Below are 25,856 nucleotides of genomic sequence, written 5' to 3'. Positions count from 1 at the left end.
TGGTGAGATATTATTAATTTCTCCTCTAACTTTTGCCATCAAAGCCTTACTAATCATAACCAGTTCCAAGGCCCTAAGTAGGTTCTCCAAAGTAGAGGCATAGATGGTTTTGCCTTGTGGATGCATGCACACTGGGGATAGCAGAAGGGTGCCTAGCTTTGTCTTCCATTTTACGAATGGAACCGTGAAAGGTTCTGAGATGTTAAATGCCTTAGACTATGTCAGGCAGCTGGTAAGAGACCTAGACCACTGTCCTTTGTGGAGGCAAAGGTGGCAGGAGGCATTTATGGGCGTCTCCGACATCTTGGCCCATTCCTCTGAGGAAGAGTACTTTGGGGACAATTAAAATGAGACACAGTATATCATTACTACCCCTATATGGTGGCCCAGTCTGAAAAACAAATGTATTTTCACAGGATTTAACAAAAGTCTGATATGAAAGGCAGAACTAAGCTCATAAAATAAGCCCTTCAGAGGCTCTGAAGCGCTGGGTTGTGCGTCTTCTTCAAAGTCTGGCTTTCAACAGGATCGTGGGTCACCATTATGGGACCTGGCTGAGGCTCCAGCCTGCTAGTGTGAGCATCAGTGCAGAAGAGAGGAGACTTTAAACCAGGCCCGGTGGATGGCAGGAGAAGACCTGCCTCTGCCAGAATCTGGGCCTGGGTTTTGCTAATCCACTGGTTTAAGACGTCAGCCCTAAGTAGCTGGGAATCAAAGGGATCAAATGCCAGCCTCCCGCTCCTCTCCCCGACCCCTCTCCTCGGAGAGCATTCTTTTTCTTTCCAGCTCCTCCACTGCTGGTCTGGCTGAGGCAGACTGCCTCTTTTACTGCCTTGCTCTCAGAGGCAGCCATTCTTTTCCTTGTCAGCTCTTAAGGAACAGGGAACAACTGCCTCTATGCCCTCTCTTACTTTTCTTTTTCTTCCCATCTAGTCTCTGAAGAGGGTCCCCTGTCATGCCCCCAGCCATTCCTAAGTCTTTGGTTCCGGTGTAGAGCGCATGGTCGTGGTAGAAGATTTGGCGAGCACTGGCTGGGAGCCAGGCCAATCCTGCCTTGTCTCTTTTGGTCCTCACTAGAGCCTGATGTGGGATGCTCTCCTCTTGAGAACTGACTCAGTTTATAGATGAAGATACTGGGTCTTAGAAAAGTTAAACTTGCCTGAGATCACACAGCTAATGTCTGGGCAGGGCAGCCCTGCCCAGAGGACCTGTCACAATTGTTTGATTCTACTGTTTGCTTGCAACCACAGACCATTCCAGTTGGGGAGTCCTGGCAGGGCTGAGCAGTCACAGTCTTGTCTAAAGGCTATCCCTGTGGTCTTGACCATAAAGCCTGGGTCCCAGCCTGGCTCTCCAAGGCTCTCCTGGCTACACGGGTAGGAATGTCCCTTCCTCCCAAAAGTCCTTGTTCCTTTCTACAGGCAGGCTGTTCCTGGACCCTGTTGTCCGCCTTCAATGGCCCTGATGGCTGCAGCTCCCAAGAAGGCCATCATGACTTAGCACCCCTTTTTAAGACACTTTCTGAGGCATGCCTCAGAGCTGCCCCCACCCACGCTGTGCTTGCCAGAGGAGTGTGTTCATCCTTAGCATCCCGTACCAGGCAGCTAGTTCTATCTCACTCACAAGCCTGTAAGTTCCTTAGGAGCAAGTGGGGGTCATAGCTTGATTCATTTTCTGTTCTCTTGTTGGTTGGCCCAGAGGAGATGCTCACTCGGTGGCGTAGAACTGAATCCAGCTGTTCAGTGGGACCCTCCATTTAGTCTAGAGTGGAGATGAGGAAACAAGATCAAAAGGGAGAAGTGACATCTGTGACCACGGTCACAAGCAAACTGGTGTTAGAGCCCTGGAGTCAGAGCTGAGACTTCACAGCTTCGCAGATATCAGCAGGCCCACACCTCCGCTTGATCTATGAGGCAGTGTGGCCAGGTTTGCACCAGGACCGAGGGTTAAGCCCTGTCCCCATGCTCACACAGGCATCCCTGGAGGAAAGAAAGCCTGATCAGAACTGCTCCTTGGTTCTCTAAGTCAGAGGGCTCCCCTCTCTATAACCCTCCTTTCAGAAGAAAACAAAGCAGGATGCGGAAGCCCCTGGACTTGAATACTGACTTATCTAGTACTCACTGTGTGACCCTGGACAAATCACTTCACGTCTCTGATCATCTGTTTCCTTCCTGATAAACAGTGAGGAAGCGGAATCCAGGTGGTCTCCAGGGCCCAGCAGAATGCAGACTAACCAGAATGATTGTTGTAGAGTACCTATGCTCTCCCAACTCAGGTTCCTATCATAGTTACTGTTCCTGGGGTACGGACATATCCGGACACTTGATATTGAGATTCAGAGGATGGGCGGTAGTCAGCCAGGAACAGGGCTTCACCCCGAAACAGGAGAGCATGTGTGTGGTTATGTGTGAGCGATGGACGTGGTTACTATTCCTCATTCCCTCACACACGGATGACAGTGTGCGCCATATTCAGCTCATACCAGAAGAGGTCCCAACTACAGACACCCGTGGAAAAACCCTTTCCTACTTCCTCTCCATCCCAAGGTTCCTGCCCTAGGCAGCATCTCCATTCGTCTGCCAACTGGTGTCCTCTCGGGCCTCCTTCCTTCCCTGTGCTCAGCATGTCCTGGACTCTTGCTTGACTTCATGTACGTTGTGTGCACATGTATTCTTCAACCGGCCCTCCTGCCCGCTGAGCCTCAGGCTAACTTTCCGGGAGAGTTGTTGCTGATCAGTCTCCCTTCTTTCCGTTTCCAGTGTCTTTTGCAGACCTTCTCAGAAGCATCTTTCCATTGTGGCTAATATCTGTCATTCATTGCTCAGACAAAGCAACTCGAGATACATTTTCTTTAGAGGGTTCTTAATGCCGTTATTGCACAAAAACAGTATTCAGTGGTCTGCCTGGCTGGAACAGTGAGGGTTATGTAGGCTAGCCGAGGAGGTGGATCACCGCTTATGGCAGTCTTCTATGGGAAAATGCATCCTGAGACTCACATTCAACTCCCAGGAGTCTTTGGGAACATAACCACCCTATATATCTTAAAGTGGAGGACAGAGTGTGTATGCCGAGTAACTGGGATTTTGGTCAAACCGTAGAATCAAATGTGGAACTGAAAGCCTCCCTTGTCCCCCAGGGAGATTAACAGCTTAACAAGCCAATCTGTAGAGGACAAGACCAGGATAGAAGCCAGGACTTGGCCAAGGGCACATAGTTGGTGACTTGAAGGTCTGCCAGAGGGGATGCAGACGGTCTTAGAGAGCAATGTTCTTTTCACTTAGCAGCTATGGCATTAGAAAGTCCCCGGCCTGGGCCACGATGGGCGGCAGCACGGGCATTACCTGCTCAGCAGGCATGGCTACGAATTCTGGGCACGTTCCGACTGGAAGGGGATAAACGGGCTGCTCTGTTTTACCTGGAGCTGGGCCGTGCGAAGTGTGGTGGGGGCTGGCAGCGACACTCTGCTTCCTGTGGGCCTATTCTAAAAACAGCAGTAGGAACACTGCTGAGGGGAAGAGGAGGGGGCTCCTTGGGAGCTGGGTGGGGGTGCCTCGCCCCTTCCTCTTCCTGTCAGGCCCTCTGTGAGGAAGTCCTACAGGTCCACTGAATTCAGATCTGGGAAGGTCCTGGAGCCTCTGTCTTCACCTCCCTCTTCGTCCACACTAGCAGGCCCTGGAGGCCTAGACCTCTATTTTACAGGCACCAAGCCTGGGGTCAAGGTTCCAAAAGGCAGATCCTTTTCCTCCTTCCTGCTAATCAGAGGACCACCTCGGGTCTCATGAGGCTTTTCTTGCAGCCTTGGGTGCTCAGGACCTGGGAACTTCTGGAACCGGATGTGGTCTTTCTTCCCCCTGCCAGGCGAGGAACCCCCTAGCTAGCTGCCCTGTTCCCTGACCTCAGCCAGCTGGCCTTTAGCACCGCACCTTCCCTGTACTGATGTCCTCGCTGTCTCCCTTGTCACTTCCTGCACTGTCTGCAGAGAGCCAGCCTGGAAGAGAGAGGACCTCATGGGCCTGGCACTCTCTCTGCCCTTCCGAGGGACCTGTAGGACTGTACACTGAGGCCAGTTCTTACGCAGCCTGCATCCACTCTGCCCTGTGATGTGCACAGGACATCTCTTACAATGCCTGACGAGGCGTAGGTTCCCAGTAAGGAAAGCAAACATGGAGAAAATTAGTAGTGGTCCGTGATGGACTCTCCATGACCCTCTACCACAGTGGCATAGCGGAGTCATTGTTTAGTGCAGTTGATGTTGTGAATTGATGTTTTTCATGGAGAAGACATATAATATTGATGAACCAGGAAGAAACAAGGTTCACACTTTGCAGTGCCCACTGTTAACTGTTATTAACATTTTGGGGTATATTTTGTCAGAAATTTGTTTCCCACACATATTTCTTGTTTGCAAGTTAGGGTTACTTCCAGGTATCGTTTTTTAAAATCTGATTTTTTTTTTCATTTAACAGTATAGTATAGCCACATTTCCCGCTGATAGATGATGCTCTACAACACCACTTCTAGAGCATTCATTTCATAGGTAAAACCTGCAATATTTGAATCATCTTTAAGAGTTAGGTGCTCCAGTCATTTTGAGTCTGTATTGGCTACAAAACCCTGAGATAAAAGTCCTTAGGAACATACCTTGTAATCTCCCAGCATCCAGTTTGTTCCTTAGTATTTTGTCTGACTCTCAATAAATATTTATTGGCAAAGATTTTTGTTGGAATGAATTTGGAGCAGTAGGATTTCGGGTCAGTGGGCGGGCGTCCGTAAGCAGATTCTTGCTCCGGTAGCTGATTGACTTTTCAGCACAGCTGTGCTGGTTTGTAATGCCATCTTAACTGGAGCTCTCTCTCTCTCTCTCTCTCTCTCTTTCCCCAGGGCTAGGGATCAAACTCAGGGCCTTGTGCACACTAGGCCCACTCCAGTGTGAGATTTCCCATTTTAATACCGGAAGTCCTACTTCCCAGGAAACGGACCTCTTAGGAAGAGAGTTATTATTTCCCAGTGCCCTCGGTGGCACTATCTATTGTTACATTAAACATTTGTTTTTATATTTATTTATTTCATGTGCATGTGTTGCTTGTGTGTATGAATGGGCACCTACATGCCTTCCCCATGCTTGCAGGGTGCAGAAGAGGGTGTTGGATCTTCTGGAACTAGAGTTACAGATGGTTGTGAGCTTCCATGTGGGTGCTGGGAAGTAAAACCAAGTCCTCTGTCACAGCTACAAGTACACTTAACTTCTGAGCCAGCTCTTCAGCCCTGCCATTCCGTTAGAAAATAGGAATAAAAGGGCTCCTTTGATTACTGGAGACCCCAACCTGTGTTTACATGGTCTTTGGTCACATAATCTCTTTGGGCAGTGTTCTCTTCTTTTGTCCGTATTTTTTTCCATTGAGTTGTTTATGGTTGAATTGTTCATCCACAGAGTTCTTTATATAAGAAGGACCTTTGTGCATGAGCCTTTCCTCTCAAGCCTGCACCTTGACTGTAGCTGGCTAATGTTTTTGCCTCACTGCTTCCATTTCCATATTTCCATATTCGGCAGCACACAGTCCTGTAAGCATCTGTGTTCCGCTGCTACAGCCCACCCTAAACCTCTCAGCTGGCCCACGACTCCCTTTGACTTTCTCTGTAGCTCCTAGATAGTGTTGAAATCGTTTGCAGCTATAGCTTCCGGTTCCACTGTTTTCAAGCACTGGTCCTGCCGGTCAGGAAATCTGCAGACATCTTGCTGTCAGTTTGTAATGCCACACCGGCCCGTCCTTGAGTCTGGGCTTCCAGTCTCTGTGCAGTAACCATTCTTGGAGCTTTTCTCAGAAACATCTGTGGGTATTCCCCATTCCACTTTCTTGGTTCCCCTAAGTCTGGAAATGTTTGGCTCTGTGTGAGAGTTAGAACTTGCTTAAATAAAGGACTCTAGGTCCTTTCTTCTAAGAGGCCCCTTGCTCTCCTGTTTTTACCGTTTTACGAAGAGCACTGTTGACACTGCTTTCTCAGATCCCTTCGTGGAAACAAGCAGGCTTTCTCTTCCCATCTTTGGAACTGAGGAATGTCCCCAGAGCTGCCTGGCTGTTCTCTGGGCAATGAATGGTTCTCCACAGTAACTCCCTGAGCCATGTCAGTCTAGAGATCATCTTTTCCCTCGGCTCAAAGACATTTTCATTAAATATCTTTGGAATTGCGTTCTGTGTTAAATTTCTACTTCCTGAAATCTCTACTGCAAATAATAATTAATAATAATGATGCTGAGTACATAGTGTGCCTGCCTTCTGCCATAATGTGCAATCTGTCCAACACAGTTGTTTTTATTTCCTCTTTATTGCATTTTTTTTTTCATTCAAAGAAGTTTTATTGTTAGTAACTTGGGACCAGCAGATGTCCTTCAGGGAAAGGCTAAAGCCACTGTGCTTCACCCACAGAAAGCACCAGGATAGGATTGCTGTCGCTGTTTAGAGACCTGAGAGAAACAATGTAAGGGAGGAAAGATTTGCTTTGCTCACAATTTTAAGGGGTTCAGTCCATTGTAGAGGGGAAGGTATGGCAGAGAGAAAGGCGGAGTGAGAGAGGGAGGGGAACAGAAGAGAAGGAAGAAACAGTAACAGGAGGTGACCACACTCTGATCCCTGCCTGTCAACTCCAACCCCAGAACCAAGACTGACCCTGGCGCTGCTCAGTGCCGACTGTGCAACCCATAGTGAGACCCTTGGGAGGCTTGAGCTACTGAGGGTCCTGAGGCCGAGGAGAGAGAGAGAGAGAGAGAGAGAGAGAGAGAGAGAGAGAGAGAGAGAGAGAGAGAGAGAGAGAGAGCGCTATCAGAGGTTCTCCAGCGAACTCAGAGCTAGGAATCATCCATTCTTTTTGTCTCCGTTTCCCTTCTCAGGCATCTGCCCCCGGGGTCTCCTGGGTGGTCTTTTAGCAGATCTCCCTCTGGGCACCCCTGCTGCTTCTGACATCTCCTTAAACAGCAGCCAAGATGACTCTGCTGAACAAATCTGCTCGCTGTCTTGCTGCCGAATGCTTGTTGAGTGACTGCACGAATGGGCAAACACTTTAAGAGAGCCTGGTGTGCTAAGGGCCAGTGATCTATCAGTCAGGAATTCAGCCGCTGTAAGAGAACGAACCCCACTCCAGTAAGCTACAGCCCACGGATGGACTCCGGTAGATTATGGAGGGCAGCTTTTGTGTAGGATTGGTTGGACTGAGGACCTTGACCAATGCCACCAATAACCAGTTTCACCCCCTCACTGCTCTACCTATTTATGTGTTGACTCACTACCTCAGTGATGGTGGTAGATTCCAGAAGAGCCAAGTTCTAGCCTCATGGTTTGACTCCCTCATTTCAGCAACAGTGCAGGGCCCCAGTCCCACTGGCCCATGTGGGATCATATGCTAATCCCAGTCACTGAAGAATGTAGAATGCGCGAACAGACGGCTGAGGCCTGGGTCACACAGCCATCTCTAGAGTCGTCCGAATCCCCAGGGTTGAGTACAGAAGAAGGACGTGGAGGCCTTCTGATGGCAAAGAAAGGTGAATGGAAGCAGGTTAGGCTGGCTCTCAGCCACCTTCCAGCAGGGCCCTCATGGCCACAGGGAGCTCTCGGTTGGGACAGGGGTGTTGGCAGCGGGCCAGGGGCTCGGGGTACTAGAAAGCTTGTTTCAGATGATGGCCTGAAAGCAGGCCAGTGTCAGTGCAAGAGTGGAGAAGACGAAGGGAGTGGGAGACGAGGCTGGAGGAGGGTTGGGTGGGGCCACCCCACAGCTCTGTGACAAGAACTTTGAACTCGGTTCCAAGGGCAGTGGTAGCTGCTGGGACTGGGCTTGTCTGGTGAAGAGCTCACAGTGGCCTCCTCAGGAGGGAACAGAGAGCCTTCTGGGGCTATTGCTCTTCCACACTGCCAAGGAGAGATGATGGAGGCTTAGATCAGAGCAGAGGCGCTGTCTCAGATGGGTAGGAGGGGAGACCTACAGGAGTTGGTGACTGGTGGGTGGAGGGGCTTGTGAGACGGCCAACACTCCAGAGACTGCCTCGACACGTAGTTCGGTGCTGGTCCTACCCAGAAGCGAGAGCTTCCAAGGCTCACTGTAGGAGGTAGTGAGGATCCCAGTTAGTGAGTTCTCACAGAACAAGACTGGTTTAAGTCAGAGCCTCTAATCATGTGAGCAAGATGCTCACTGAGCGAGGTCTGTTACACCTGGCCTGGCCTGTACTTTATTCAGTGGGACATGTCCTTTGAACGCATGCTCAGATGTGGCAATGAAGAGTTGTCCTTCCAAACCCTCTCAGTTTTACTACTTCCCACAGTGTGCACCTGTGGTAAGTGAGGCCCCTGCGCCATTCTATAGACTTAAGTTTTGAGGGGACTGATCTAGACCAGTACTCATCTTGGAGACGGAACCACTGAGGCTCAGACAGGGGGTTGTCTTCATTTCTGAAGGCGGCAGCAAAGTTATTGTGGCACTCTAGTCTCCTCTGCTGACCTTCTGCTTTGATGGTCTGAGCTCCAGCCCAGCTGTCGGAGCAGAGGGCAGGCCCCTGCGGGAGTGCAGGAATAAACTAGTCCTAGCAGCTAAGGTCACAGGCCTGGGGCTCCCCGCGGTTCAGCCTGCAGCTGAACACTTCCCAGGGACTCTGGCTGCCAAGACACAACCTGACCCTGGAGCTGGAAGAAGCATCATAGTGGGTCAAGGATTGCTCCCCAAACTTTGAACTCTTAGGCCAGCATGTGGACAGTTTGGATGGACCCAGGGAGGGAGATGGCCCGATGCCTGGCCACGCTGTGCCGTGATAGCTACCCAAAGTCAGGCCAGCACGTGACAGCAAAGCATGTTCCAGGCAGGATGCAGGAGCTTGCTGGGGCTGCTGGCAGGTCTCTGGGATAACTCCAGGGGGTAGCCTTTGGCTTCCTACTTGCAGGGCTTCTTGTCTGTGGCTGGGAGCATTGTCATTGTGGGTAGGACCGAGTCTGGTATGCTGCTCAAGGCTGCTGAGATGAACGGATGGCCAAGCAGACATCTCAGAAGTGTTAGGTGGAGGCAGCGTATGCAGTTAGGAGCCAAGGTCTTAGAACCACTCCTCCCGGTCTCAACACAAAACCAGCTTTCATGTCCGAAAGTACAAGATAGTCGATTCTGGAGTCAAATATGAATGATCAGCATCTAGAAAAACAGATTTAGATTGCCCCAAATACAGTACAATGAGGTTTTTTTGTTTTGGTTTTTTTCCAGTAAAAGAACAAAGAAAATCATAAATCAAAGCTCTTTTCAAATTCGTGGGTAGAAACATCAGGTAGGTAGGTTATTGCACAGTGGGGAAGTCTCGCCAGAGGCCTCAGATGCTGGGTGCCCTTAGCCTCTAGGTTGGTGGAGCCAGTGGTCTGTTAGTACATCCCTGATGGAGGTGGGCAATGGACGGCTGTGGAAGGAGGAACGATAGCCCAAGACCTTCAGCTTTGCAAATCTCCGTGCTGACAGGAGTTCCCATCAGTCATCAGCCTTGTAGGTTTCTCTCCCTCTCCTCTCTGGGAGCTTCCGTTTATACCACGTCCCTTTTTTATGTCTTACTGTCTGGACTCATCAGAAGAGCAAGCTATTCACAGCCTGCTGTCCATAAATGCCAGCTGTCAGTCCACTTGGGCAACTACTAGGCACGTCCATTACCCCTCAACAGATACCATCACAACGAGCTTCCTGTTGAAACCTGCCCTCCCGAGGAATAGGCACAGAAACAACCTGCTCCCTGCAGTCCTGAGCAGTGGGCGTGACACACGCGGGCACTGATACTGCAGGTGGGGGCTGGCCTGCCACGTGCTCGCCTCCAGGGCCCTAACAACAGGGCAGGTCACATCCTCTGCTCTGATTCCAAAGCCATGCACTGCTCTTCTGGGTAGCATTGCCTTGTTTGGAGGTCACATGGCATGTCTGCTCAGGCCCCTGGTGGAGGCTCTGGGATAGAGCAGAGACTCCGCGAGATCTGAAACCATACACTGAAGTTTCTCGGCTGACCCCATGGTAGAGCGGACCTTTCTGCAGAGAATCAGTAGACCCCTCAATCACGAGCCCCCTGTGAGTCACAGCCCAGAACCCCCTAAGTGGGCCAGCACACACACTGGGCATGTTCAAATGTCATTGTCAAAACCGTTGTTCCCCCAGGTGGAATCTTCAGGGACAAGGGCTTCCATTTTCACATGGCTCTTGACAGGGTCTTGGGACAAACAGGGGACTGGAAGGGAAGGTATGCAGAGCCTGTGGCAGCAAGTGTGCAGGGGGCAGCCTGTGTCTGGAGCCTAGAGGCCCCGCCTTTCATAAATGGGAGGTGGGTCCTTGCTGAGTCTTGGTTCTAGCTCTAGGAGCCGCCATTGCTTCTCACTAAACTTGTGAGTGTGTCTGTTCTCACATTCTTGTGGACATGGTGGGAAAGTCGCTCTGTTCTGCTATCATGCCCCCTTGGTAGACTTCTTAATTTCTGCCTATCGCCTGTGAAATTTAGATATCAGACATCATACCTGATAAGGCTCTAAGGATCTAATGAATCATTCGGAAGGGCTCACGCCACTTGCAGTGCTGACACAGGATGGCAAATGAATATCTGTCACACCAGTATGGATTAGCAAAGGGGACTGGGTCCTAAGCGGCCGTGGGGCACCAAAATGTCACTGCTTCTCTGTCCCCATTCCTCCCCCTAGGAGCAGTACCATCATTGGTGTTAGACCAATAAGCACTAGGCTGCCGTGGATGGAGCCCGAGACACTCAGAAATTCCTGTGCCAAGCCTAGCTACACAGTTGCTCTGTTTCCTTGGCAAAGTCACCATCTCTGTGCCTCTCTCTTTTCACTGCTATAAGTGGGAAGAGATGGCTCTCCAGAAGAAGCAGCTTGGCCGGGGTGATGCACTGGTCCTGTAGTGTAGGCTGTACTTTGAGGAGGGCATTGACTTTGCTGTTGGTGTTGGGGTAGTGGAGAGGCAAGAGGTAGTGGCTTCCCTGGGCTCCCTGGGCTCCCTGGGTGCTAGATTCTCTCCAGCCTGTCTTGGCCGGCTCCTCAGGGTTCCAGCCCTTTTTCTGTATGCCACAGCTCAGCACATTAACGAACCCTAGTGCCCTGGGTTGGCAGAGCTGTGTTGCCCCTCAGAGTACGATGTCTAATTATGGCCTCGTTCATCTGATGGCTGGCGTCCATCTCAACAGATCGGATATTAGCTCTGCGAGTGCAGACCCCAACCCATGCTGTCTGCAAGAATGGCCGTGGCTCCTTTTATTCCCCACAAGATGAGCACTGAGTACAGTTTTTAAGTAACCAGTCCCACAAGGAGTGTTTCGATCATTGACCCGGCTAAGGACCCTCTTAGAGCCACAAGCTTATGTGTGCTTGTAAGTGTGAGAGACACAGATGGGCAGGCAGGATCCTAGTCAGAGATACCTTCATGGAGAGGGAGAGGCCAAGGTACCATACTGAGCTCTGTTCTAGGGTTCTGGGAAGCAGGAGTATGGGGCTCTTTCTGCTAAAGTGGGAGCCGCAGGGGGTGGGCTGCCAGCCTTACCCTGGGCTCACCACCCACATAAGAGCACAGCCAGGCTGCAGGGTCCAGCTGGGGGAGGGCGCAAGTGCTGCTTGCAGGAGCGGGGAAGCCCTGTGGTCAACAGTGGTCAACCCTGGTCCCTCCAGTTCTTCACGTGTGAGGAGTGGAAGAGACCCCACCATTCAAGATGCAGATGGAGATTAAATGAACTAATACAGACTTGGGCACAGAGTCTGTGTTCAGAAGAAGGGCCTAGAGTCAGCTCTTGGAGCACTCTAGATTCTGAAGGTGCCCCATTCTACAGATGAGGAAACCAAGGCTCAGACAGAGGCAGGGACTTACACAAGGAAACCTCACCATCCTGGGCTTTGTCTCTTGCTGAGATCACACTGTCCCTTCTCTCTTGGTTGCTGTAGTGGGTACTTCTTGGCAGTTATGCTGTGGGGAGGAAGATTAAGTTCTCTGTCTATCTCAGATTCTTCAGGGTTTGGTATACCAGTTGCCCAGTAAAAACACGTGTTTCCAGCTGTGCTGGACAATGATGTGAGAAAGACTGAGGCCACCACTCCCTGACCCTGAGGGCAGCTGTCCCCTGGGACAGAGCAGCATGGGGGTGGGGGTGTGACAGGGCCGACTTGATGATTGGCTGGGTCTCAACGGGGAGGGGCAGCCTCAGCTCTGCCCTGCCCCAGCCCTGGGAGAACTCAGGATGTGTGTGGGTCTCAGGGTGGAATCCACTGAGGAGGAATGGGCACCCCTCCCTCCAGAGTAGTACTTTCGGGGACCAGCTGGGGACCTGGGGAATGGGCAGCAAGGGACCCAGGAATGGCAGCTTTAGTTGAATACAAGCCAGTCTCCAACTAGTGCACACTTTCTGCTAAAGGATTGGCCAGCGGAGGACTCTCCTCTTGAGACATCCTTGGGGGAAAGTGGTTTAGGAAAATCACAGACTTTTCTCTTTGATGAAAGCAAGAGAGTCAAGTCTCTCTTCTGAGCGGCGGTGGCCGGCTGAACCGGGTATGTGTTTGGGAAGGGCACTGGCTTGCAGGAGAAGGAAGAGGAGGAGGACAAGTAGGAGGAGGAAGAGGAGGGATGGGTGATGCAAGGATTTTGAAAAAAATAAAACCTACCTCCATGTGGGAGGTGGAACCTGGTCATTTGGTCCTGCTTTTCCCAGCAGGTACCGCTCCCCTGGGGAACTTGGGTAAGTCCATAAATAGCTCCTACTGACACAAAGGAGCTCTGTCTGGGGAAGGCAGCCGCTTGACACGCCGGCCGGCTGCCCGCCCTCCCGCCCTCGGGAGGAGCGGGTGGAGACCCGGGCGGGTGGCCGGCAGGAGCTGCAGCTAGGAGTCGCCTGGGTCCTTGCTGGAGTGTGCTGGGTAGGTGCCTTCATGACAAAGGTGTATCTGTGGTGGTGGTGGGCAGCGGGAGGGTCGTCTTCTTCCGGATGCCCCGGTCCTGGTTTCTATTGTTTCTTCCCCAGGGCAGCCATTGAGAGACATTTTGCAACCAAACCAGCTCTATTCTGTTCTGTTCTGGTGTGTGTGTGTGTGTGTGTGTGTGTGTGTGTGTGTGTGTGTATCTGTCTCAGGGGGTGGTAGCCCCTCAGGGGTAAGGGACAGGCTTCCCCTGTGTGCTGTTTCTCTGTTTCCGAGCTAGCCAGCAAGCTTTTCTTTCTAGGAGAGACCAGGAATGTTTGGTGACCAGTTGGGACAGTGCATGAGGAAGGAGGTTGGTTATTGTGTCAGGGTTGCTGGCCACACACCAGCAGTCACTGGGGATGGCAGTTGGGGAAGAAGTGGACTCCTAAGCCTGTCTTGGGGGAGTTAATGCTAGTCTCTGAGATCTGCCTTTGGAAACACAAGCAGGCTTGCTGTATGCCTCATGAGCTCAAAGCCACCTCCCTATCCTGCCAAGGGAAGAGCCTGCACCTGCTCCCATGGCTCCAGCTGAGACCCAGTCACTCTCAGAGCTAGCCCCTGTGAGTAGTCAGAGACCAAATCTGCTCTCAACTTGGGGGGGGGGGGTTCATGTCTTTACTCTTGTCCCAAAGGAACCCCAAGTCTTGGGCTAGAATGGGATCCTGCGTCCAGAGAGAGGAGAAGCCTTGACTAAGTTCAAGCAGCAGGTCTATGACTGAGCCAAATCAGGAAGGAGGACCTCTGCCTCCCAGAACAGTGAGGGCAGGACAGGACACACGAGAAGCCATTACCTAGCCCCAAGCTACAGGATCCCACTTGAGTCTGGCATTATTTGCTCAAGACTCCTGACTTAGCCACCAGGCCCCTCAGCAACTCTGGAGAAGTATTCCCCATCCAGACGGTCTCTGGCGTATACTGTGGGCACTTTGCTCCTTGTTCGGGTGGCTGGAGTGGTTGCACAGCACCAATGCAAGAGCTGCAGCGGCTTGCTCCTCTGATGCTAGCAGGATCTCAGCCAGAGTCAAAGTTTCCACCCAGGCCTTCTGAGTCCTCTGTGCCCAGCCAAGGGCCACCTCCCCTCTTCCTCAGCCCTAGCATGTGGCATGGTTTAGCCCAGGGTGGGGAGCCTCTAGGGAGCCAAGTTGCAGTGTGAGGGCAACTCAGGCCCAGCCTGGCATCTGAGAAACAGGAACATAGTGAGGATGGAGGCATTGAGACAGTGATACCCTATCGGGAATTCTCCAGGGCTTTAAGCCAGGCTGGTCCATCAGGCTCCTGATTAAAGGTATTAGTATCAATGAATGTACCGTGCTTCTCGGTTTTCGTGCATGCTGTCTCATTGGCCAAGAAAGCCCCTCTTTTCTGTTCTCTCTAGATCTTAATCTTACCTAACTTCCATACCTGGAGTGAATACATCTGTCTACTGGTGGTGACATCTCCGGTGGCTGCTTGTGTCCTATTTATGTATGATGTGGGTTTATTCATCTCTTAGTCACCCACGAACCCAGCTTTCTCCCAGGGTGTGGTTGGAGAAGGGTGTTGAGATGCCCTGGTGAGCTAGGGTGTTTTGTTTCCCCTGAAGGCCATGCTCTGATGTCCAGGTCAACTCAGACTGTTCATCCTGTCTCTGTGATGACAAGAGAGTAGACACAGCCAGGAAAGGACCTGGCTTCTTAGGAGGAGCCTTAGTCTCTACACATGTGCAGATATGGAGGGCCAAGGAGTTGAAGGCTGGGTTTGGTGGGAAGTGAGGCAGGGAGAACTTTTACTTAAGCCTGCCTAATGCCATAGAAAGAGCCTATTCAGGGGTCTTACTGTGCTGGTGGTGACCATACTGTAGCCCAGCCGTCGATGGTAGCAGGTATGGCCCTGGATGGACCCATTGTAATAGTCATACATTGTCCTTTGCACAGACTACAGGGGCTTGGAGCTCAGCTTCTTGGACCACTTTGGAATGGTCATTGCTTGGGCTAGATCTGCCAGGGGTCTGCCTGGTTCTCAGAAGAGGCATGGCTAGAGAGAGTAAGCCCATGCCCAGTTAGATCCCTGGGGAGCTTAAATGCTGCTTCCTATTTGGTCTCTGAGTCTCTGGAGCTGCTGGAGTCTGTTTACTTTCTGAATAGAGAAGGAATTGAGACAGATAGGAAACGTTCACCTGAGGTTACACGGAACCCAGGATCTGGTTGCTCAGTCCATGTCTCTCCCCATTGCATTGTATCTCAGGGTATATGGGCTTCATCTTGGAGCACTCTCTCTCTCTCTCTCTTTTTTAGACTCCCCAGCGACACACTCCTTTTGGACCCTTGGGCTTACTGATTGAGCTTGCTGACCTCTGGAAAATCAATGTATGTGGTAGAAGAGGTCCAGGAGACCCAGCTGTGTCTCCTACCTGCTCAGTGCACCTTAGGGAGATTCACCTATGTTTCTAGCTTAGTTCCCCTTTGGGAGCAGCCAGGGACTGGATCAGATATTGCTAGGCACGTTTCTGCCACTGGATTCTCTGGTTCCCTGCAGATCTAGGTTCAAGAGTCAGAGTCAAGACAAGGCTCAGTTTAGAAGCAGCCTCTGACCTCATTGTGCCTTACTCAGGCGCCTCTGGGTAGAAGCCTTCTCATGCAAGCTGCAACCAGGCCCCGGCTGGGAGGTTTGTTGTTGTTTGTGGAGCCTGTCTGTTTCCAAGATGTCATTGCTCAGGGAAAACCATCATTCCTCCCAGGGATAAACAAGGCTTCTTATGGCTCATCCCCTAAGTCCAGGGAGGCTGGAGCCACCCACAGCAGGCCCTCTGGGCTCAGTCCCAGGGAGCTGATGCCTGTCTCCCCCCACCTCGCTCCGTCCCACTTTACACTAGTGAGCAGAACCACTAATGAGCAGAGTGGGGTGGAGGGGGATGCACCGCCAGCCACTCGGGAAATCAGAGGGTCTGGGCACTAAGGAATGGATGTGTGGAGAGCTGCCAGGTGTACCCTCTACCCCAGACTGCCCAAGTGTCTCCCTTCTGGGCAAGAAGGCCCAAGCTGCTGCCACCCATGCCCCCAATTTAGGGAAATGGGCTGTGTGGTGAGTTACATGGATTGGAGGGAGGAGCACTCACCATCTGTACTGTGTGTTGAGTTACAGGGATTAGAGGGAGGGAGGAGCACTCACCATCTGTGCTGTGTGGTGAGTTACATGGATTGGAGGGAGGAGCACTCACCATCTGCGCTGTGTGGTGAGTTACAGGGATTAGATGGAGGGAGGAGCACTCACCATCTGCACTGTGTGGTGAGTTACAGGGATTAGAGGGAGGAAGGAGCACTCACCATCTGCACTGTGTGGTGAGTTACAGGGATTAGATGGAGGAAGGAGCACTCACCATCTGCACTGTGTGGTGAGTTACAGGGATTAGAGGGAGGAAGGAGCACTCACCATCTGCACTGTGTGGTGAGTTACAGGGATTAGAGGGAGGAGCACTCACCATCTGTGCTGTGTGGTGAGATACATGGATTAGAGGGAGGAACACTCACCATCTGTGCTGTGTGGTGAGTTACACAGATTGGAGGGAGGAACACTCACTATCTGTGCTGTGTGGTGAGTTACAGGGATTAGATGGAGGGAGGAACACTCACCATCTGTGCTGTGTGGTGAGATACACGGATTAGAGGGAGGAGCACTCACCACCTGCACTGTGTGGTGAGTTACAGGGATTGGAGGGAGGAGCACTCACCATCTGCACTGTGTGGTGAGTTACAGGGATTGGAGGGAGGAGCACTCACCATTTGTGCTGTGTGGTGAGTTACAGGGATTGGAGGGAGGAGTACTCACCATCTGCGCTGTCGTTTGTTGGCATGTCAGCCTTGGGCTGATAACAGAACCTAGAGATAGGTGGCAGAGGGTGAGTGAACATGAAGAGGGACAGAGAAAAGGCTGGGCAGAGCCTTGGAGAGCTGAATATCTGGCTGGAACCTTGAATTAAAACTAGAGGAGGTTAGGGAAGGAGCCACAGAGTATAAGCAGCCACGGATTGTAACTGGTGTCCAGTCAGGACACGAACACTTCCCTGAAGAGACTGTAATTGATAGAGTTCCCAGTTGGTCCAAATAGCAACTTGGTTCTGTTCTTTTTGCCTCTTTCCTTCTGTCCCCCCCATCCCCTCTTCCTCCCCCTCTCTACCAAGCCCCTCTCTTTTTCTCCCATTCTACTCTCCTTTTCTGTCAATCCTGTTAATTTCTCTGTGTAACACCCTTTCTGGGTCTTGGAAGCGTCAACATAAAAGGCTCCGCCTGGGTAGGTAAGGGGTAGTGAGATGGGTATGTTGCTGTCCATGTCCTGGATAAGCTTCGGGCGTCGCCTGGAGCCTCAGTGAAGCCCTACAGCAGTGAGGCTGTTTGATCGTGCGCATGCGTTCCTGTCCACCCTAGTTTCCCACCTCATTTCTACAGAGGTATGATTTTTGCCTGTATGTACAGATTACCCTCCAGCCCAGCCACATGCTCCTTCTCATCTCTAGAGGCGGTCTCACGTGACTTATAGGGACTTCAAGGCAGTGGCCTCACTTCACAGTATGTTTCTCTCCCGCCTGTGGTTCCTCTGGCAGTTGTCAAATGAAATGAGGAGGAATCATGCCTATGGATTCCAGGTCATCTCACGGAGGACCAGATGTCTTGTCTCATAGGTAGCTGTTGCTAAATACAGCCATGGAGATGAGGTGCCTAGGATGGGGGCATTGTCACAGAAGGTGATGGGGGGGTGCAGGCAGCAGCTCTTTGGAGGGGTAGTTGGAATGTGTTTAGAGAGGTGTAGTAAAGGTGGGGAGCTCACGGGGAAGGATCTGCTGTCTCCAGCAGAGAAGACACTGTTGATGGCTTTGTAACTCTGAGCCTGGTGTACTAGAGAAGGATGACAAGAACATAGCCGATGAGTTTTCACCAAATGATCACACCATTTGGGTCAGACAGAAAACATCCCATCCAGTACACCGGGAAAGTTCCAGCGTGCCCTCAGTCACTGTGGTCCTGGTCTCTCTCTGACTGCTTCCTACCATGTGCTTTGGATAAACGGGGCCTTGAGTCCATGCTCTTTCATGCAGACGACTCAGCAACATGTCTCAAGTTTTATTTTGTTCATTCCATTACTATTTACTGTGTTTCCCTAGCTGTGTACCTCAGTTTACCCCTTATTCTATATTTAACAACGTTTTGAGTATTTCTAATTCCAGGCTGCAGCAGAAAGTGTTGCAAGGGCCTCCTTGAACGTCTTTTGAAGCTCATTCATCTTTCTTAGACATTCCTATACTGTGCAATAACTGACTCACAGAGCGGTATATAATTAGCTGGACAGATGCCATCACGATTCCCTCGGCGTGGCGCCAGTGCACCGACCTTCAAGCCACATATGACAACACTTGTTGCCCTTGTCTCTGCAGCACTATTGATATCAGATATGGTGATATCTAATTGTCTTTCTAATTTACATTTCCTCAATGACTCATTAGGTCGTGGGTCTTTACATACGCTAATTGCTCATTTGGGTAACCGCTGGCAAAGTACCTGTTCAAGCCTTTTCCTCACTTTCCTATTGGATCATGTCTTCCCCCTTTCCCCACAGGTTTGTGAGAGCTTAAAAAATATTCTAGATGTGTGTTCCTTATTGGCTAAACACACTGAGAATATGTTTCCTAGTCTGGGGCTTACCTTCTTATTTTTGTCAGGCAATATTTGAAGAAAAGAGGGTCTCAATTTTAATACAGTTTAATCTGTTGCTTTTTTTTTTTAAAATGGGCTCCAAGTTCAGAGAGAGACCCTGCCTTGATAACTGAAGTGGGGAACAGCTGAGGAGACAACAGTAATGTCAACTTTGATCGTCCACACACCCACACATGAATTCTCACCCCAAATCATGTGTGTCCACACACATGCACACACTTACATCACACATGTACACATTCAAAATATCAAAAAATATTAATAAGTAAAACCCAATACAATATGAATTCTAGGCGGCATTGGTTACCTCCATCTGTGTACACATCAGTAGGTTTAGTTATCAGAGTTATTGTTATACAATATTGTTTTGAGGATAATTGTCTCGGATGTTGTGGCGTGGGTGTGGGTTCACACAAGTCTGTGGAAAGATGTCTCAGGGACACCTTGAGAATGAACCTAGCCTTTTGCAACTAGAGGGGTCTCCAGCCTCGACGGACTGAAGCCCTTTCCCTTTGCCAGTTGATTTCCATATGCTCAACACAACCTGAATGAAGCTTCCAAAAGTACAGCCAAGTGCAAATTCTCGATTCATGAGGTACCACAGTTTTCCAGGTTCCCTCAAACCAAGTTTTGCATAGGCTTTGCATCCTTGGGAAACTATCAGACAAGATTCAAAAAGATGACAAAAGGTGTCTGCTAAACCAAGTATGGATTATGGCTAGGTGCTAACTCTGGAGCCAGGCCAGGGTTAGTTTCTAACTCCCCTGCCAGGTCGGCAGGAATTCTGCTACAGATAATGATGATGAAGAAAAGTCTATACATTTTCACTATAGATGAAACTCTTTTTTTTTTTCTTTTTAAATTTTCAACCTGTGGTTGGCTGATTCTGCAGACATAAAACCTGCAGATATGGTATGGTAGGCCTTCTGAAGTTTTAAACCTTTTTATGTTACATATTTAGACCTGAAACCCGTCTGGAACAGATTTTTCTGCACAGTGTGATGCAGAAGTCCAGATTCATCTTCCCAGAGGAGATGCTTAACTTATCAAAAAGACAATCCTTTCTCACTGTGGGACATTGTCACCCCTGTGAGAAATCAAGAGAGCCAGATGCAGACCTGTGGCCGGTGGAACTGTGCTCTGGAAGGATGAACACAGCTTTTCAGGCAGATCAGGAGGCATTCTGGCATGAGTGACGGCTCCAGCGCAGGTGCTGAGTGCCTGAGAGAGCTTGTGGCTGCGGGTGCTGGGATCTGGGGAGAGGAGATGCCTTAGTGGCGATGTCTGTGGGAAGAGAGAGCACACAAGAGCATCAACAGATTTAGCCGTCTCTAGGGGTAAGCGTTAGGAACAGGAGAAGGATTTGCTCAGATCTGTGTGAGACTGAGGGGGTAAAAGTCCCATGACTGGATAGCCGGAAGATGGGTTTGGAGCAGACTCAACCAAACCCAGCCCAGCATCACCCCTCCCAGAGAGGGTGCATCTGTTGGGACTCAGTGGCCTGCCTGAGGGCCTGTCAAGATGACCTTGAGCTGCAGGGCAGCAGCTGAGTCTATCGTACAGTTGTGAATCCCAGGCCTTCCATCACTTCCAATATTAGTCACCAGGGCCCCCAGGACCACAGACTCTGAAGATGGAGGGTGGATCTGCCTCTCCTCATTTTTGGTCCTCACTGAGGCCTAGCCATGCATCAGGTCAAGATCTTACCCCTCTGAGTGGGCAGATCCTAGGAGAGTCATGCCCAGGAGAGGAGTGGCTTGGCCTAGGTCTCAAAGGGAGCCCAAATGACTGGACTCAAGAGAAGGCTGGGGGTGTGGGCTGGCCCCGTCCTGTGATTCTGAGGCCTTTGGTATAGGCCTCAGTTTCCTGCCTGGAGCTGAGCAGCTGTAATACTCCTAGGCTGTTTTAAGGAACAAAGTGTGTTTAGTGTTCTGTCCCAGAACTAAATGCAGGGGTGTGAGCTGACAGTGTCTGTGACGGTGATCCCCATAGGTCTAAGAATATGAATGCGGTGTTTGTAGGTGCTCCCTGATCACCCGTGTGCTGGGATGTGGGGACTTGGCGTTTGAGTCACTATGCTTCACATAAAGCAGCCCCGCCTTTAAAGCAGGCTGCACATGATCTCAGACGTGCTGGAGATGGGATCTCAACCCCGGTTTGTCCCACTTGTTCACCATAGTGACTTCTGTCCCATCATTTCTAGCTTTCAGAGTGCTCCCGTTCACTAAGTTACTGCTCAGTGAAGTGTAAGCAGAGGGTACCACCACGTGCTGCACACTGCTGTGCACCGGCCCTCCATCCTCCTACCCCACCGTGGCACACGGGTAGGAGATGGGCATCAACCCCAGCTTCCCTACATAGTCTCTGTTGCCAGCCTCAGGACCACAGTTGTATTTGTGCCCTTCCCTGGGTCTTCTTGGCACAGCAGAGCTTTTTGGTTTCCGGTTGATAAACCTAGCATAGGGTGGTGTAGGAAAGCCGTATTTGCAGTGGATCTGGGAAGGAACTGGTTTGCGAGGGTCTCTAGGTATGTGGCATTGAAAACCACACTCCTACGTCACTCACATTTGACTCAGATTCCTGCCCTCCTGTGCCCAGTCACTTGGAGCAAGGGCAGGCCCTACCTGTGACACTGCTTGCTATGGCCCAGCCCATTCTTCCCCACGGGCACTCTGGGGAATCCTTGGAAGAAAGCGAGGAAGAAAGGAAGGAAGTAAACGCAGTCAGGAAAGACCATGATGGGATATCAGAAAGAGAAGGCTTTGAAGGGTGTGTGTGCGTGTCTGTGTGCGTGTGTGTGTGTGTGCGCGTGTGTGTCTGTGTGTGTGTGTCTGTGTGTTTGTGTCTGTGTGTTTGTGTATACATGTGAGTGCATGCTAATAGCTCTACTGCCTCAGATCCTCTTCCTGTGTGTTCTTGTGAGATGCCCTGGCTGAAGGGCTCTAGGTGGTAACTCCAGGTTTCCTTGCCAGTCTCCCCTGTGCTGTCTTTGTGGTCAGGCAGGCCCTGCTTTGGCTCATGAGGATTGAAGCCCTGGCTCACTTCCTTCCCTCACTCCTCAGAGTGGCTCTGCAGATGCCTTCAGAGCCCAGCATGTGCCAAGGCCTGCGTTAGGCACTGGAGCCAAAGACCAACGAGATCTACCTCTGCCCTGAAGGTGCCAGGTCTCTAGGGGGAGAGACGTGGGGGGAGGACCAGGGCCCTGCCTCAGGGGCATAGAAACCCAGAGGTAGGTGAGAGAGGTGGGCAGGGCTCTCGGGAGGGGATGAAGAAGGGATGGGAGGAGACTCTGCTGCCCCTGGAGACCTTGGAGATCTGATGGTGGCTCCGTGGCAAGGTCTAGGTGCGTGTAGGAAACAGAACCTTACTCTGAGAACTGTCTGCTTAGCCCTGGAGGGGCAAGGAGAAGGCGGGCCTAGAAATAGTGGAAATGGATAGCAATGTTCACTGAGCGCCGCTGCTCACCCACCTCCATGGCCCACCTTTGCTCGTGCTCGCTCACTCCTGGCAACCCTAGGGGGTCAGGACCATTGGCCACACTCAGAAAACAGATTCAGAGGCCAAGGGACTTGTCCAAGATCAGAAAGCAAATAAGCAGAGGAAACTCTGAAGGGAGAGGGTGAGAAGGCTAGGGCATGGTCCCATGAGCCAATTGCTGCCTTCACAGTAAGGTTGGTACTCCCGGCACACCCAAAGCCCGGCTGGAGTCCCCATCCTCTGCCTGCCCTCATTTCCTCCTCCATGAGCCTCACCTGCCTTTCTTGCTACCTCAGCTCCCACAGCCCCTGGGGCAAGGCTGGGGTGGCGCGAGGTTGGCCTGGCGCTTCATTCCAGTCTCTCTTCTACAGACCTGGCACCTCTAAGGCAGGCATGTCTTCTGCTGCTGTTTGGCTCCAGTGCCTGGCACAAGCCTTGGCGCATGACTGGGCTCTGTAAGCATTTTCTGAGTTACTCTAGGGGATGGGGGAGAAGGAATGAGCCAGGGCCTGGTCCTGACCACTAGGGAAGTGGAGATCTGACGGAAGCTCATGTCTTTCAGGGCTACAGAGTTTGGACTTGGAGAGGCACTGGGGAGTCACATGAGAGTTCTAAACAAAGAAGTGGTTAAGTTCAGACTTCCAAAAGAGAGGTTTTTTTTCCAGTACAGCACAAAGTATGGCCTGAGGAACCGGCGCTGCCTTTGGGAGGGCCACACAGTTTGGATGGGGTTAACGATGTGGATAAGTGGAAAGATTATTTAAAAAAAAAAAATCAATAAGCTTTTTTTTTTTTTCCCTAGCAGTTTGAGGAATTAAGCAGAGAGCATATCATGTGTTGCTTTGCTGTTTGTCCCCTGGGTTCAGCTTGTTTGAGGTTGCCTGAGGTTTGATGAGGGACCATCCTGAGGATTTGGGGCCTGGTCCCAGGTTTGGGGTGAGGTGGTGGCGGAAGATCCACACCAGAGAATGACATGCAGGACTCTGCACCACTGGTGGTGGCCTCACATGGGGGGCCCCAGGGGAGGAATGAACTCAGAATGCATCCAGTCAGGGGCACATGACGCTAATGAAGCTGACTGATTAACAGAAAGTGGTCTCCAGCTCCATCCCTGAGCTGCATGCAGGTGCACCCCCAACTACCACTTCTTTCCAGTAAGGTATGTGGTATGCCTCCTCTGAGTGAGCCTTCCCTGCCCTCTGTGCCACCAGCAAGGGCCTCCCTGTGCCCCGGCCCTCCTCACACAGGACGGAGCCCTTCTTTATGTCTGCAGGCTGTGGCTGCTGTTGGTCTTGGGCTTTGTGGAATGACAGCATGGTTGGTGACTGTCCTGCCCTCCAGCCTGTGAGTTCCTCTTGGGACGTGGGTGAAAGCCACCTGTGGAGGAGGGTGTTCTCGACGGGGTGGTACGTGATTGAGGTGCAGGGCTAAGATGAGGGACCTGGAACAGGCGGAGTAGCCTGTGATGGAGCCGAGCAGGGCTCAGTGGACCAGTCAGAGGAAGTCTACAGGCAAGTTCCAGGGCAAGCAGTGTTGGAGGTGGTCATGGCTACCATTTACTGGCTACTAGGTGGCGTCACAGTGTGGAACTCCGGACACATGATAGTTCATTTTTCTTAACAGCATCATGGTTAAGCAGTTCTTCTTCTTCTTCTTCTTCTTCTTCTTCTTCTTCTTCTTCTTCTTCTTCTTCTTCTTCTTCTTCTTCTTCTTCTTCTTCTTCTTCTTCTTCTTCTTCTCCTTCTCCTTCTCCTCCTCCTCCTCCTCCTCCTCCTCCTCCTACTCCTCCTCCTCCTCCTCCTCCTCCTCCTCCTCCTTCTTTTGGTTTTTCTGTAGTTTTGGAGCCTGTCCTGGAACTAGGTCTTGTAGACCAGGCTGACCTCAACTCACAGAGATCAGCTTGCCCCTGCTTCCCGAGTGCTGGGATTAAAGGTGTGTGCCATCACTGCCCAGCAATAAAGTTGTTCATAATCCTTTATTATAGCTGAGGAAATAAATACACAGAACCCCTAAGCCTAGGGTCTCTAAACCAGAAAAAATGAAGCAGGCTCAGTATCCAAAGCTGCCACCAGTGTGAGGGCTTGCCAGCCATTGTCCTCCCAGACTTTGACTAACTGGTGAGGGCCAGCCATTGTCCTCCCAGACTTTGACTAACTGGTGAGAGCTTGCCATTGTCCTCTCAGACTTTGACTGTGCTGCTGAATTGGGGGCTGGAAGACAATGATGTGGAGGGCTAAGCTGGTGGCAAAGGCACTGTTGGGCTCCAGGTTCTGTGTCTAGAAACCAGTCCTAGAGGACGGGCTGAGGCTGGATAGAGGGATCTGGGTATGGGTCAAGTGTCTAAGGTTTGTGGAAGTCAATATGGAGCCAGAGACCCAGAAACTGGAGGTCCTTGAAGAGACAACCCAGCACAAAAGTCTGTAGCCTGGCAGGAGTTCTGAGGGCCTCCTCGAGTTTTGGAGAGCTTCTTGGCTCCAAGAACACTTTCTGTGGTCTCTTTGCACCATGGCAGAGAAAAACAGGTAGCCAGAGATCCCACAGATAACAAATGAGGGGGAGAGAACCCCAGTCTCCTTGCTTTCCAACCAGAGCTCGTTCTGAACCCTTCTGACTTGTGAGGGCCACCCTGAGACGGAGGCAAACACCAGCAGGGGCTGTGCCAGGAGTGGGCTCCCAGAGCAGGAAGTGGTTTCTGAGGGCATCTGCTATGCCTGGCACACAATGGAGGCAGTGAATCATCAGCGTGAGAACCCCAGGTCACCTGCGGGGTCAACAGGGATGGCTCCAAAGTCAGAGGCTGTGTGGTACTGGGCAGATCATCCCCAGCAGCCCAGAGCGACCCCTGAAACCTCGTCGCTGGTGGGGTTCCAAGGTCAGCAGCCACAGCTGGTATGAGCAGGAGCTCTTGGGCATCATCGATGCCACCCTTCCTCAGCCTGCTACAAGCTCTGGATTACATTTGGGAGAGGATTTGATTAGGCCCTGGGCAATGGCTCCATTTAGAGATCCTGGCTCATTTCCTGTGGCTGCAAGCAGGCGAGACAAAGACAGAATTAACCCTGCTCCAGCCTAGCCAAAGAAGTGATGGATGGAGGGATAGAGGCCAGAAGGGAAATGGACACTCTGGGGTGGGGGTGGGGATGGGCAGCAGCAGCCTGTGGTGCTTGGGACCTCGTGCCCTGACATACCAGGCAAGTTTCCCTGTGCACTCTCTCTGGATTCTTGTCACCCCAGCCTGCTGCCCTCGTGTGCCTGTGTCCTGCCCCATGTCCTCCTGGCACTGCTCTGCCCATGTCATTTTCTGACAGGACAGCCCACACCTGCAATTTATCCTGAGACCCGCCTCTTTTGCTCTTTGAATCCCCTCCTGCCATTTAACACTGTAAGCTTCTCTCTAGAGTATGCCCTCGAGCTGTAACTCCAGCTAGCTCTCCTGGGAACACTGGCCTGACCAAACCTGCCCCCGGTGGTCACTGTACACACAGATCGTGCCTGGGAGCTTGGCACAGAAGGAAGCGTTCTGGGCCCTGTATGCAAAGCACTGAGTGTGTGGATGGGCCCTGGGCATGCTCACAGCTGCTCCCTCTCTTCCTAGACCCCACCTTGTGTGTGAGAGGCCTGGGACAGGAGACAGGAGTCTGCTCCCCATCTCCTCCGTGAGACCATTCTGTCAGTGTCTCCTGGTCCAGACGGTGTAGCACAGAACCAACTGGCTTCTGAAAGCCCCCCATCCCTCGGGGTAGGGCCCTCT

General features: G+C 51.5%; 1 protein-coding gene across 7 annotated transcripts in view; it reads left to right on the top strand.

The window, feature by feature from the left end:
- Positions 1-25,856, top strand: part of Rgs3 (regulator of G protein signaling 3) — a 119,700-nt gene that overhangs the window by 77,699 nt on the left and 16,145 nt on the right. The window contains exon 1 of one of the 7 annotated variants that reach the window (XM_057783711.1): positions 12,294-12,537. The exons of 4 other annotated variants lie outside the window; for them this stretch is intronic. The gene's annotated coding sequence lies outside the window, so the exon portion shown is untranslated. Of the gene's footprint in view, positions 1-12,293; positions 12,538-12,612; positions 12,725-12,759; positions 12,903-25,856 lie in introns of those variants that run through there. 2 more of the 7 variants (XM_057783712.1, XM_057783709.1) reach the window with 2 other exon arrangements.

The sequence above is a fragment of the Chionomys nivalis genome, chromosome 11, assembly GCF_950005125.1.
Source record: "Chionomys nivalis chromosome 11, mChiNiv1.1, whole genome shotgun sequence".
NCBI lineage: Eukaryota > Metazoa > Chordata > Mammalia > Rodentia > Cricetidae > Chionomys > Chionomys nivalis.
The sequence above is the reverse complement of the archived record's forward strand: the minus strand, read 5'-3'. Positions and strand labels throughout refer to the sequence as shown.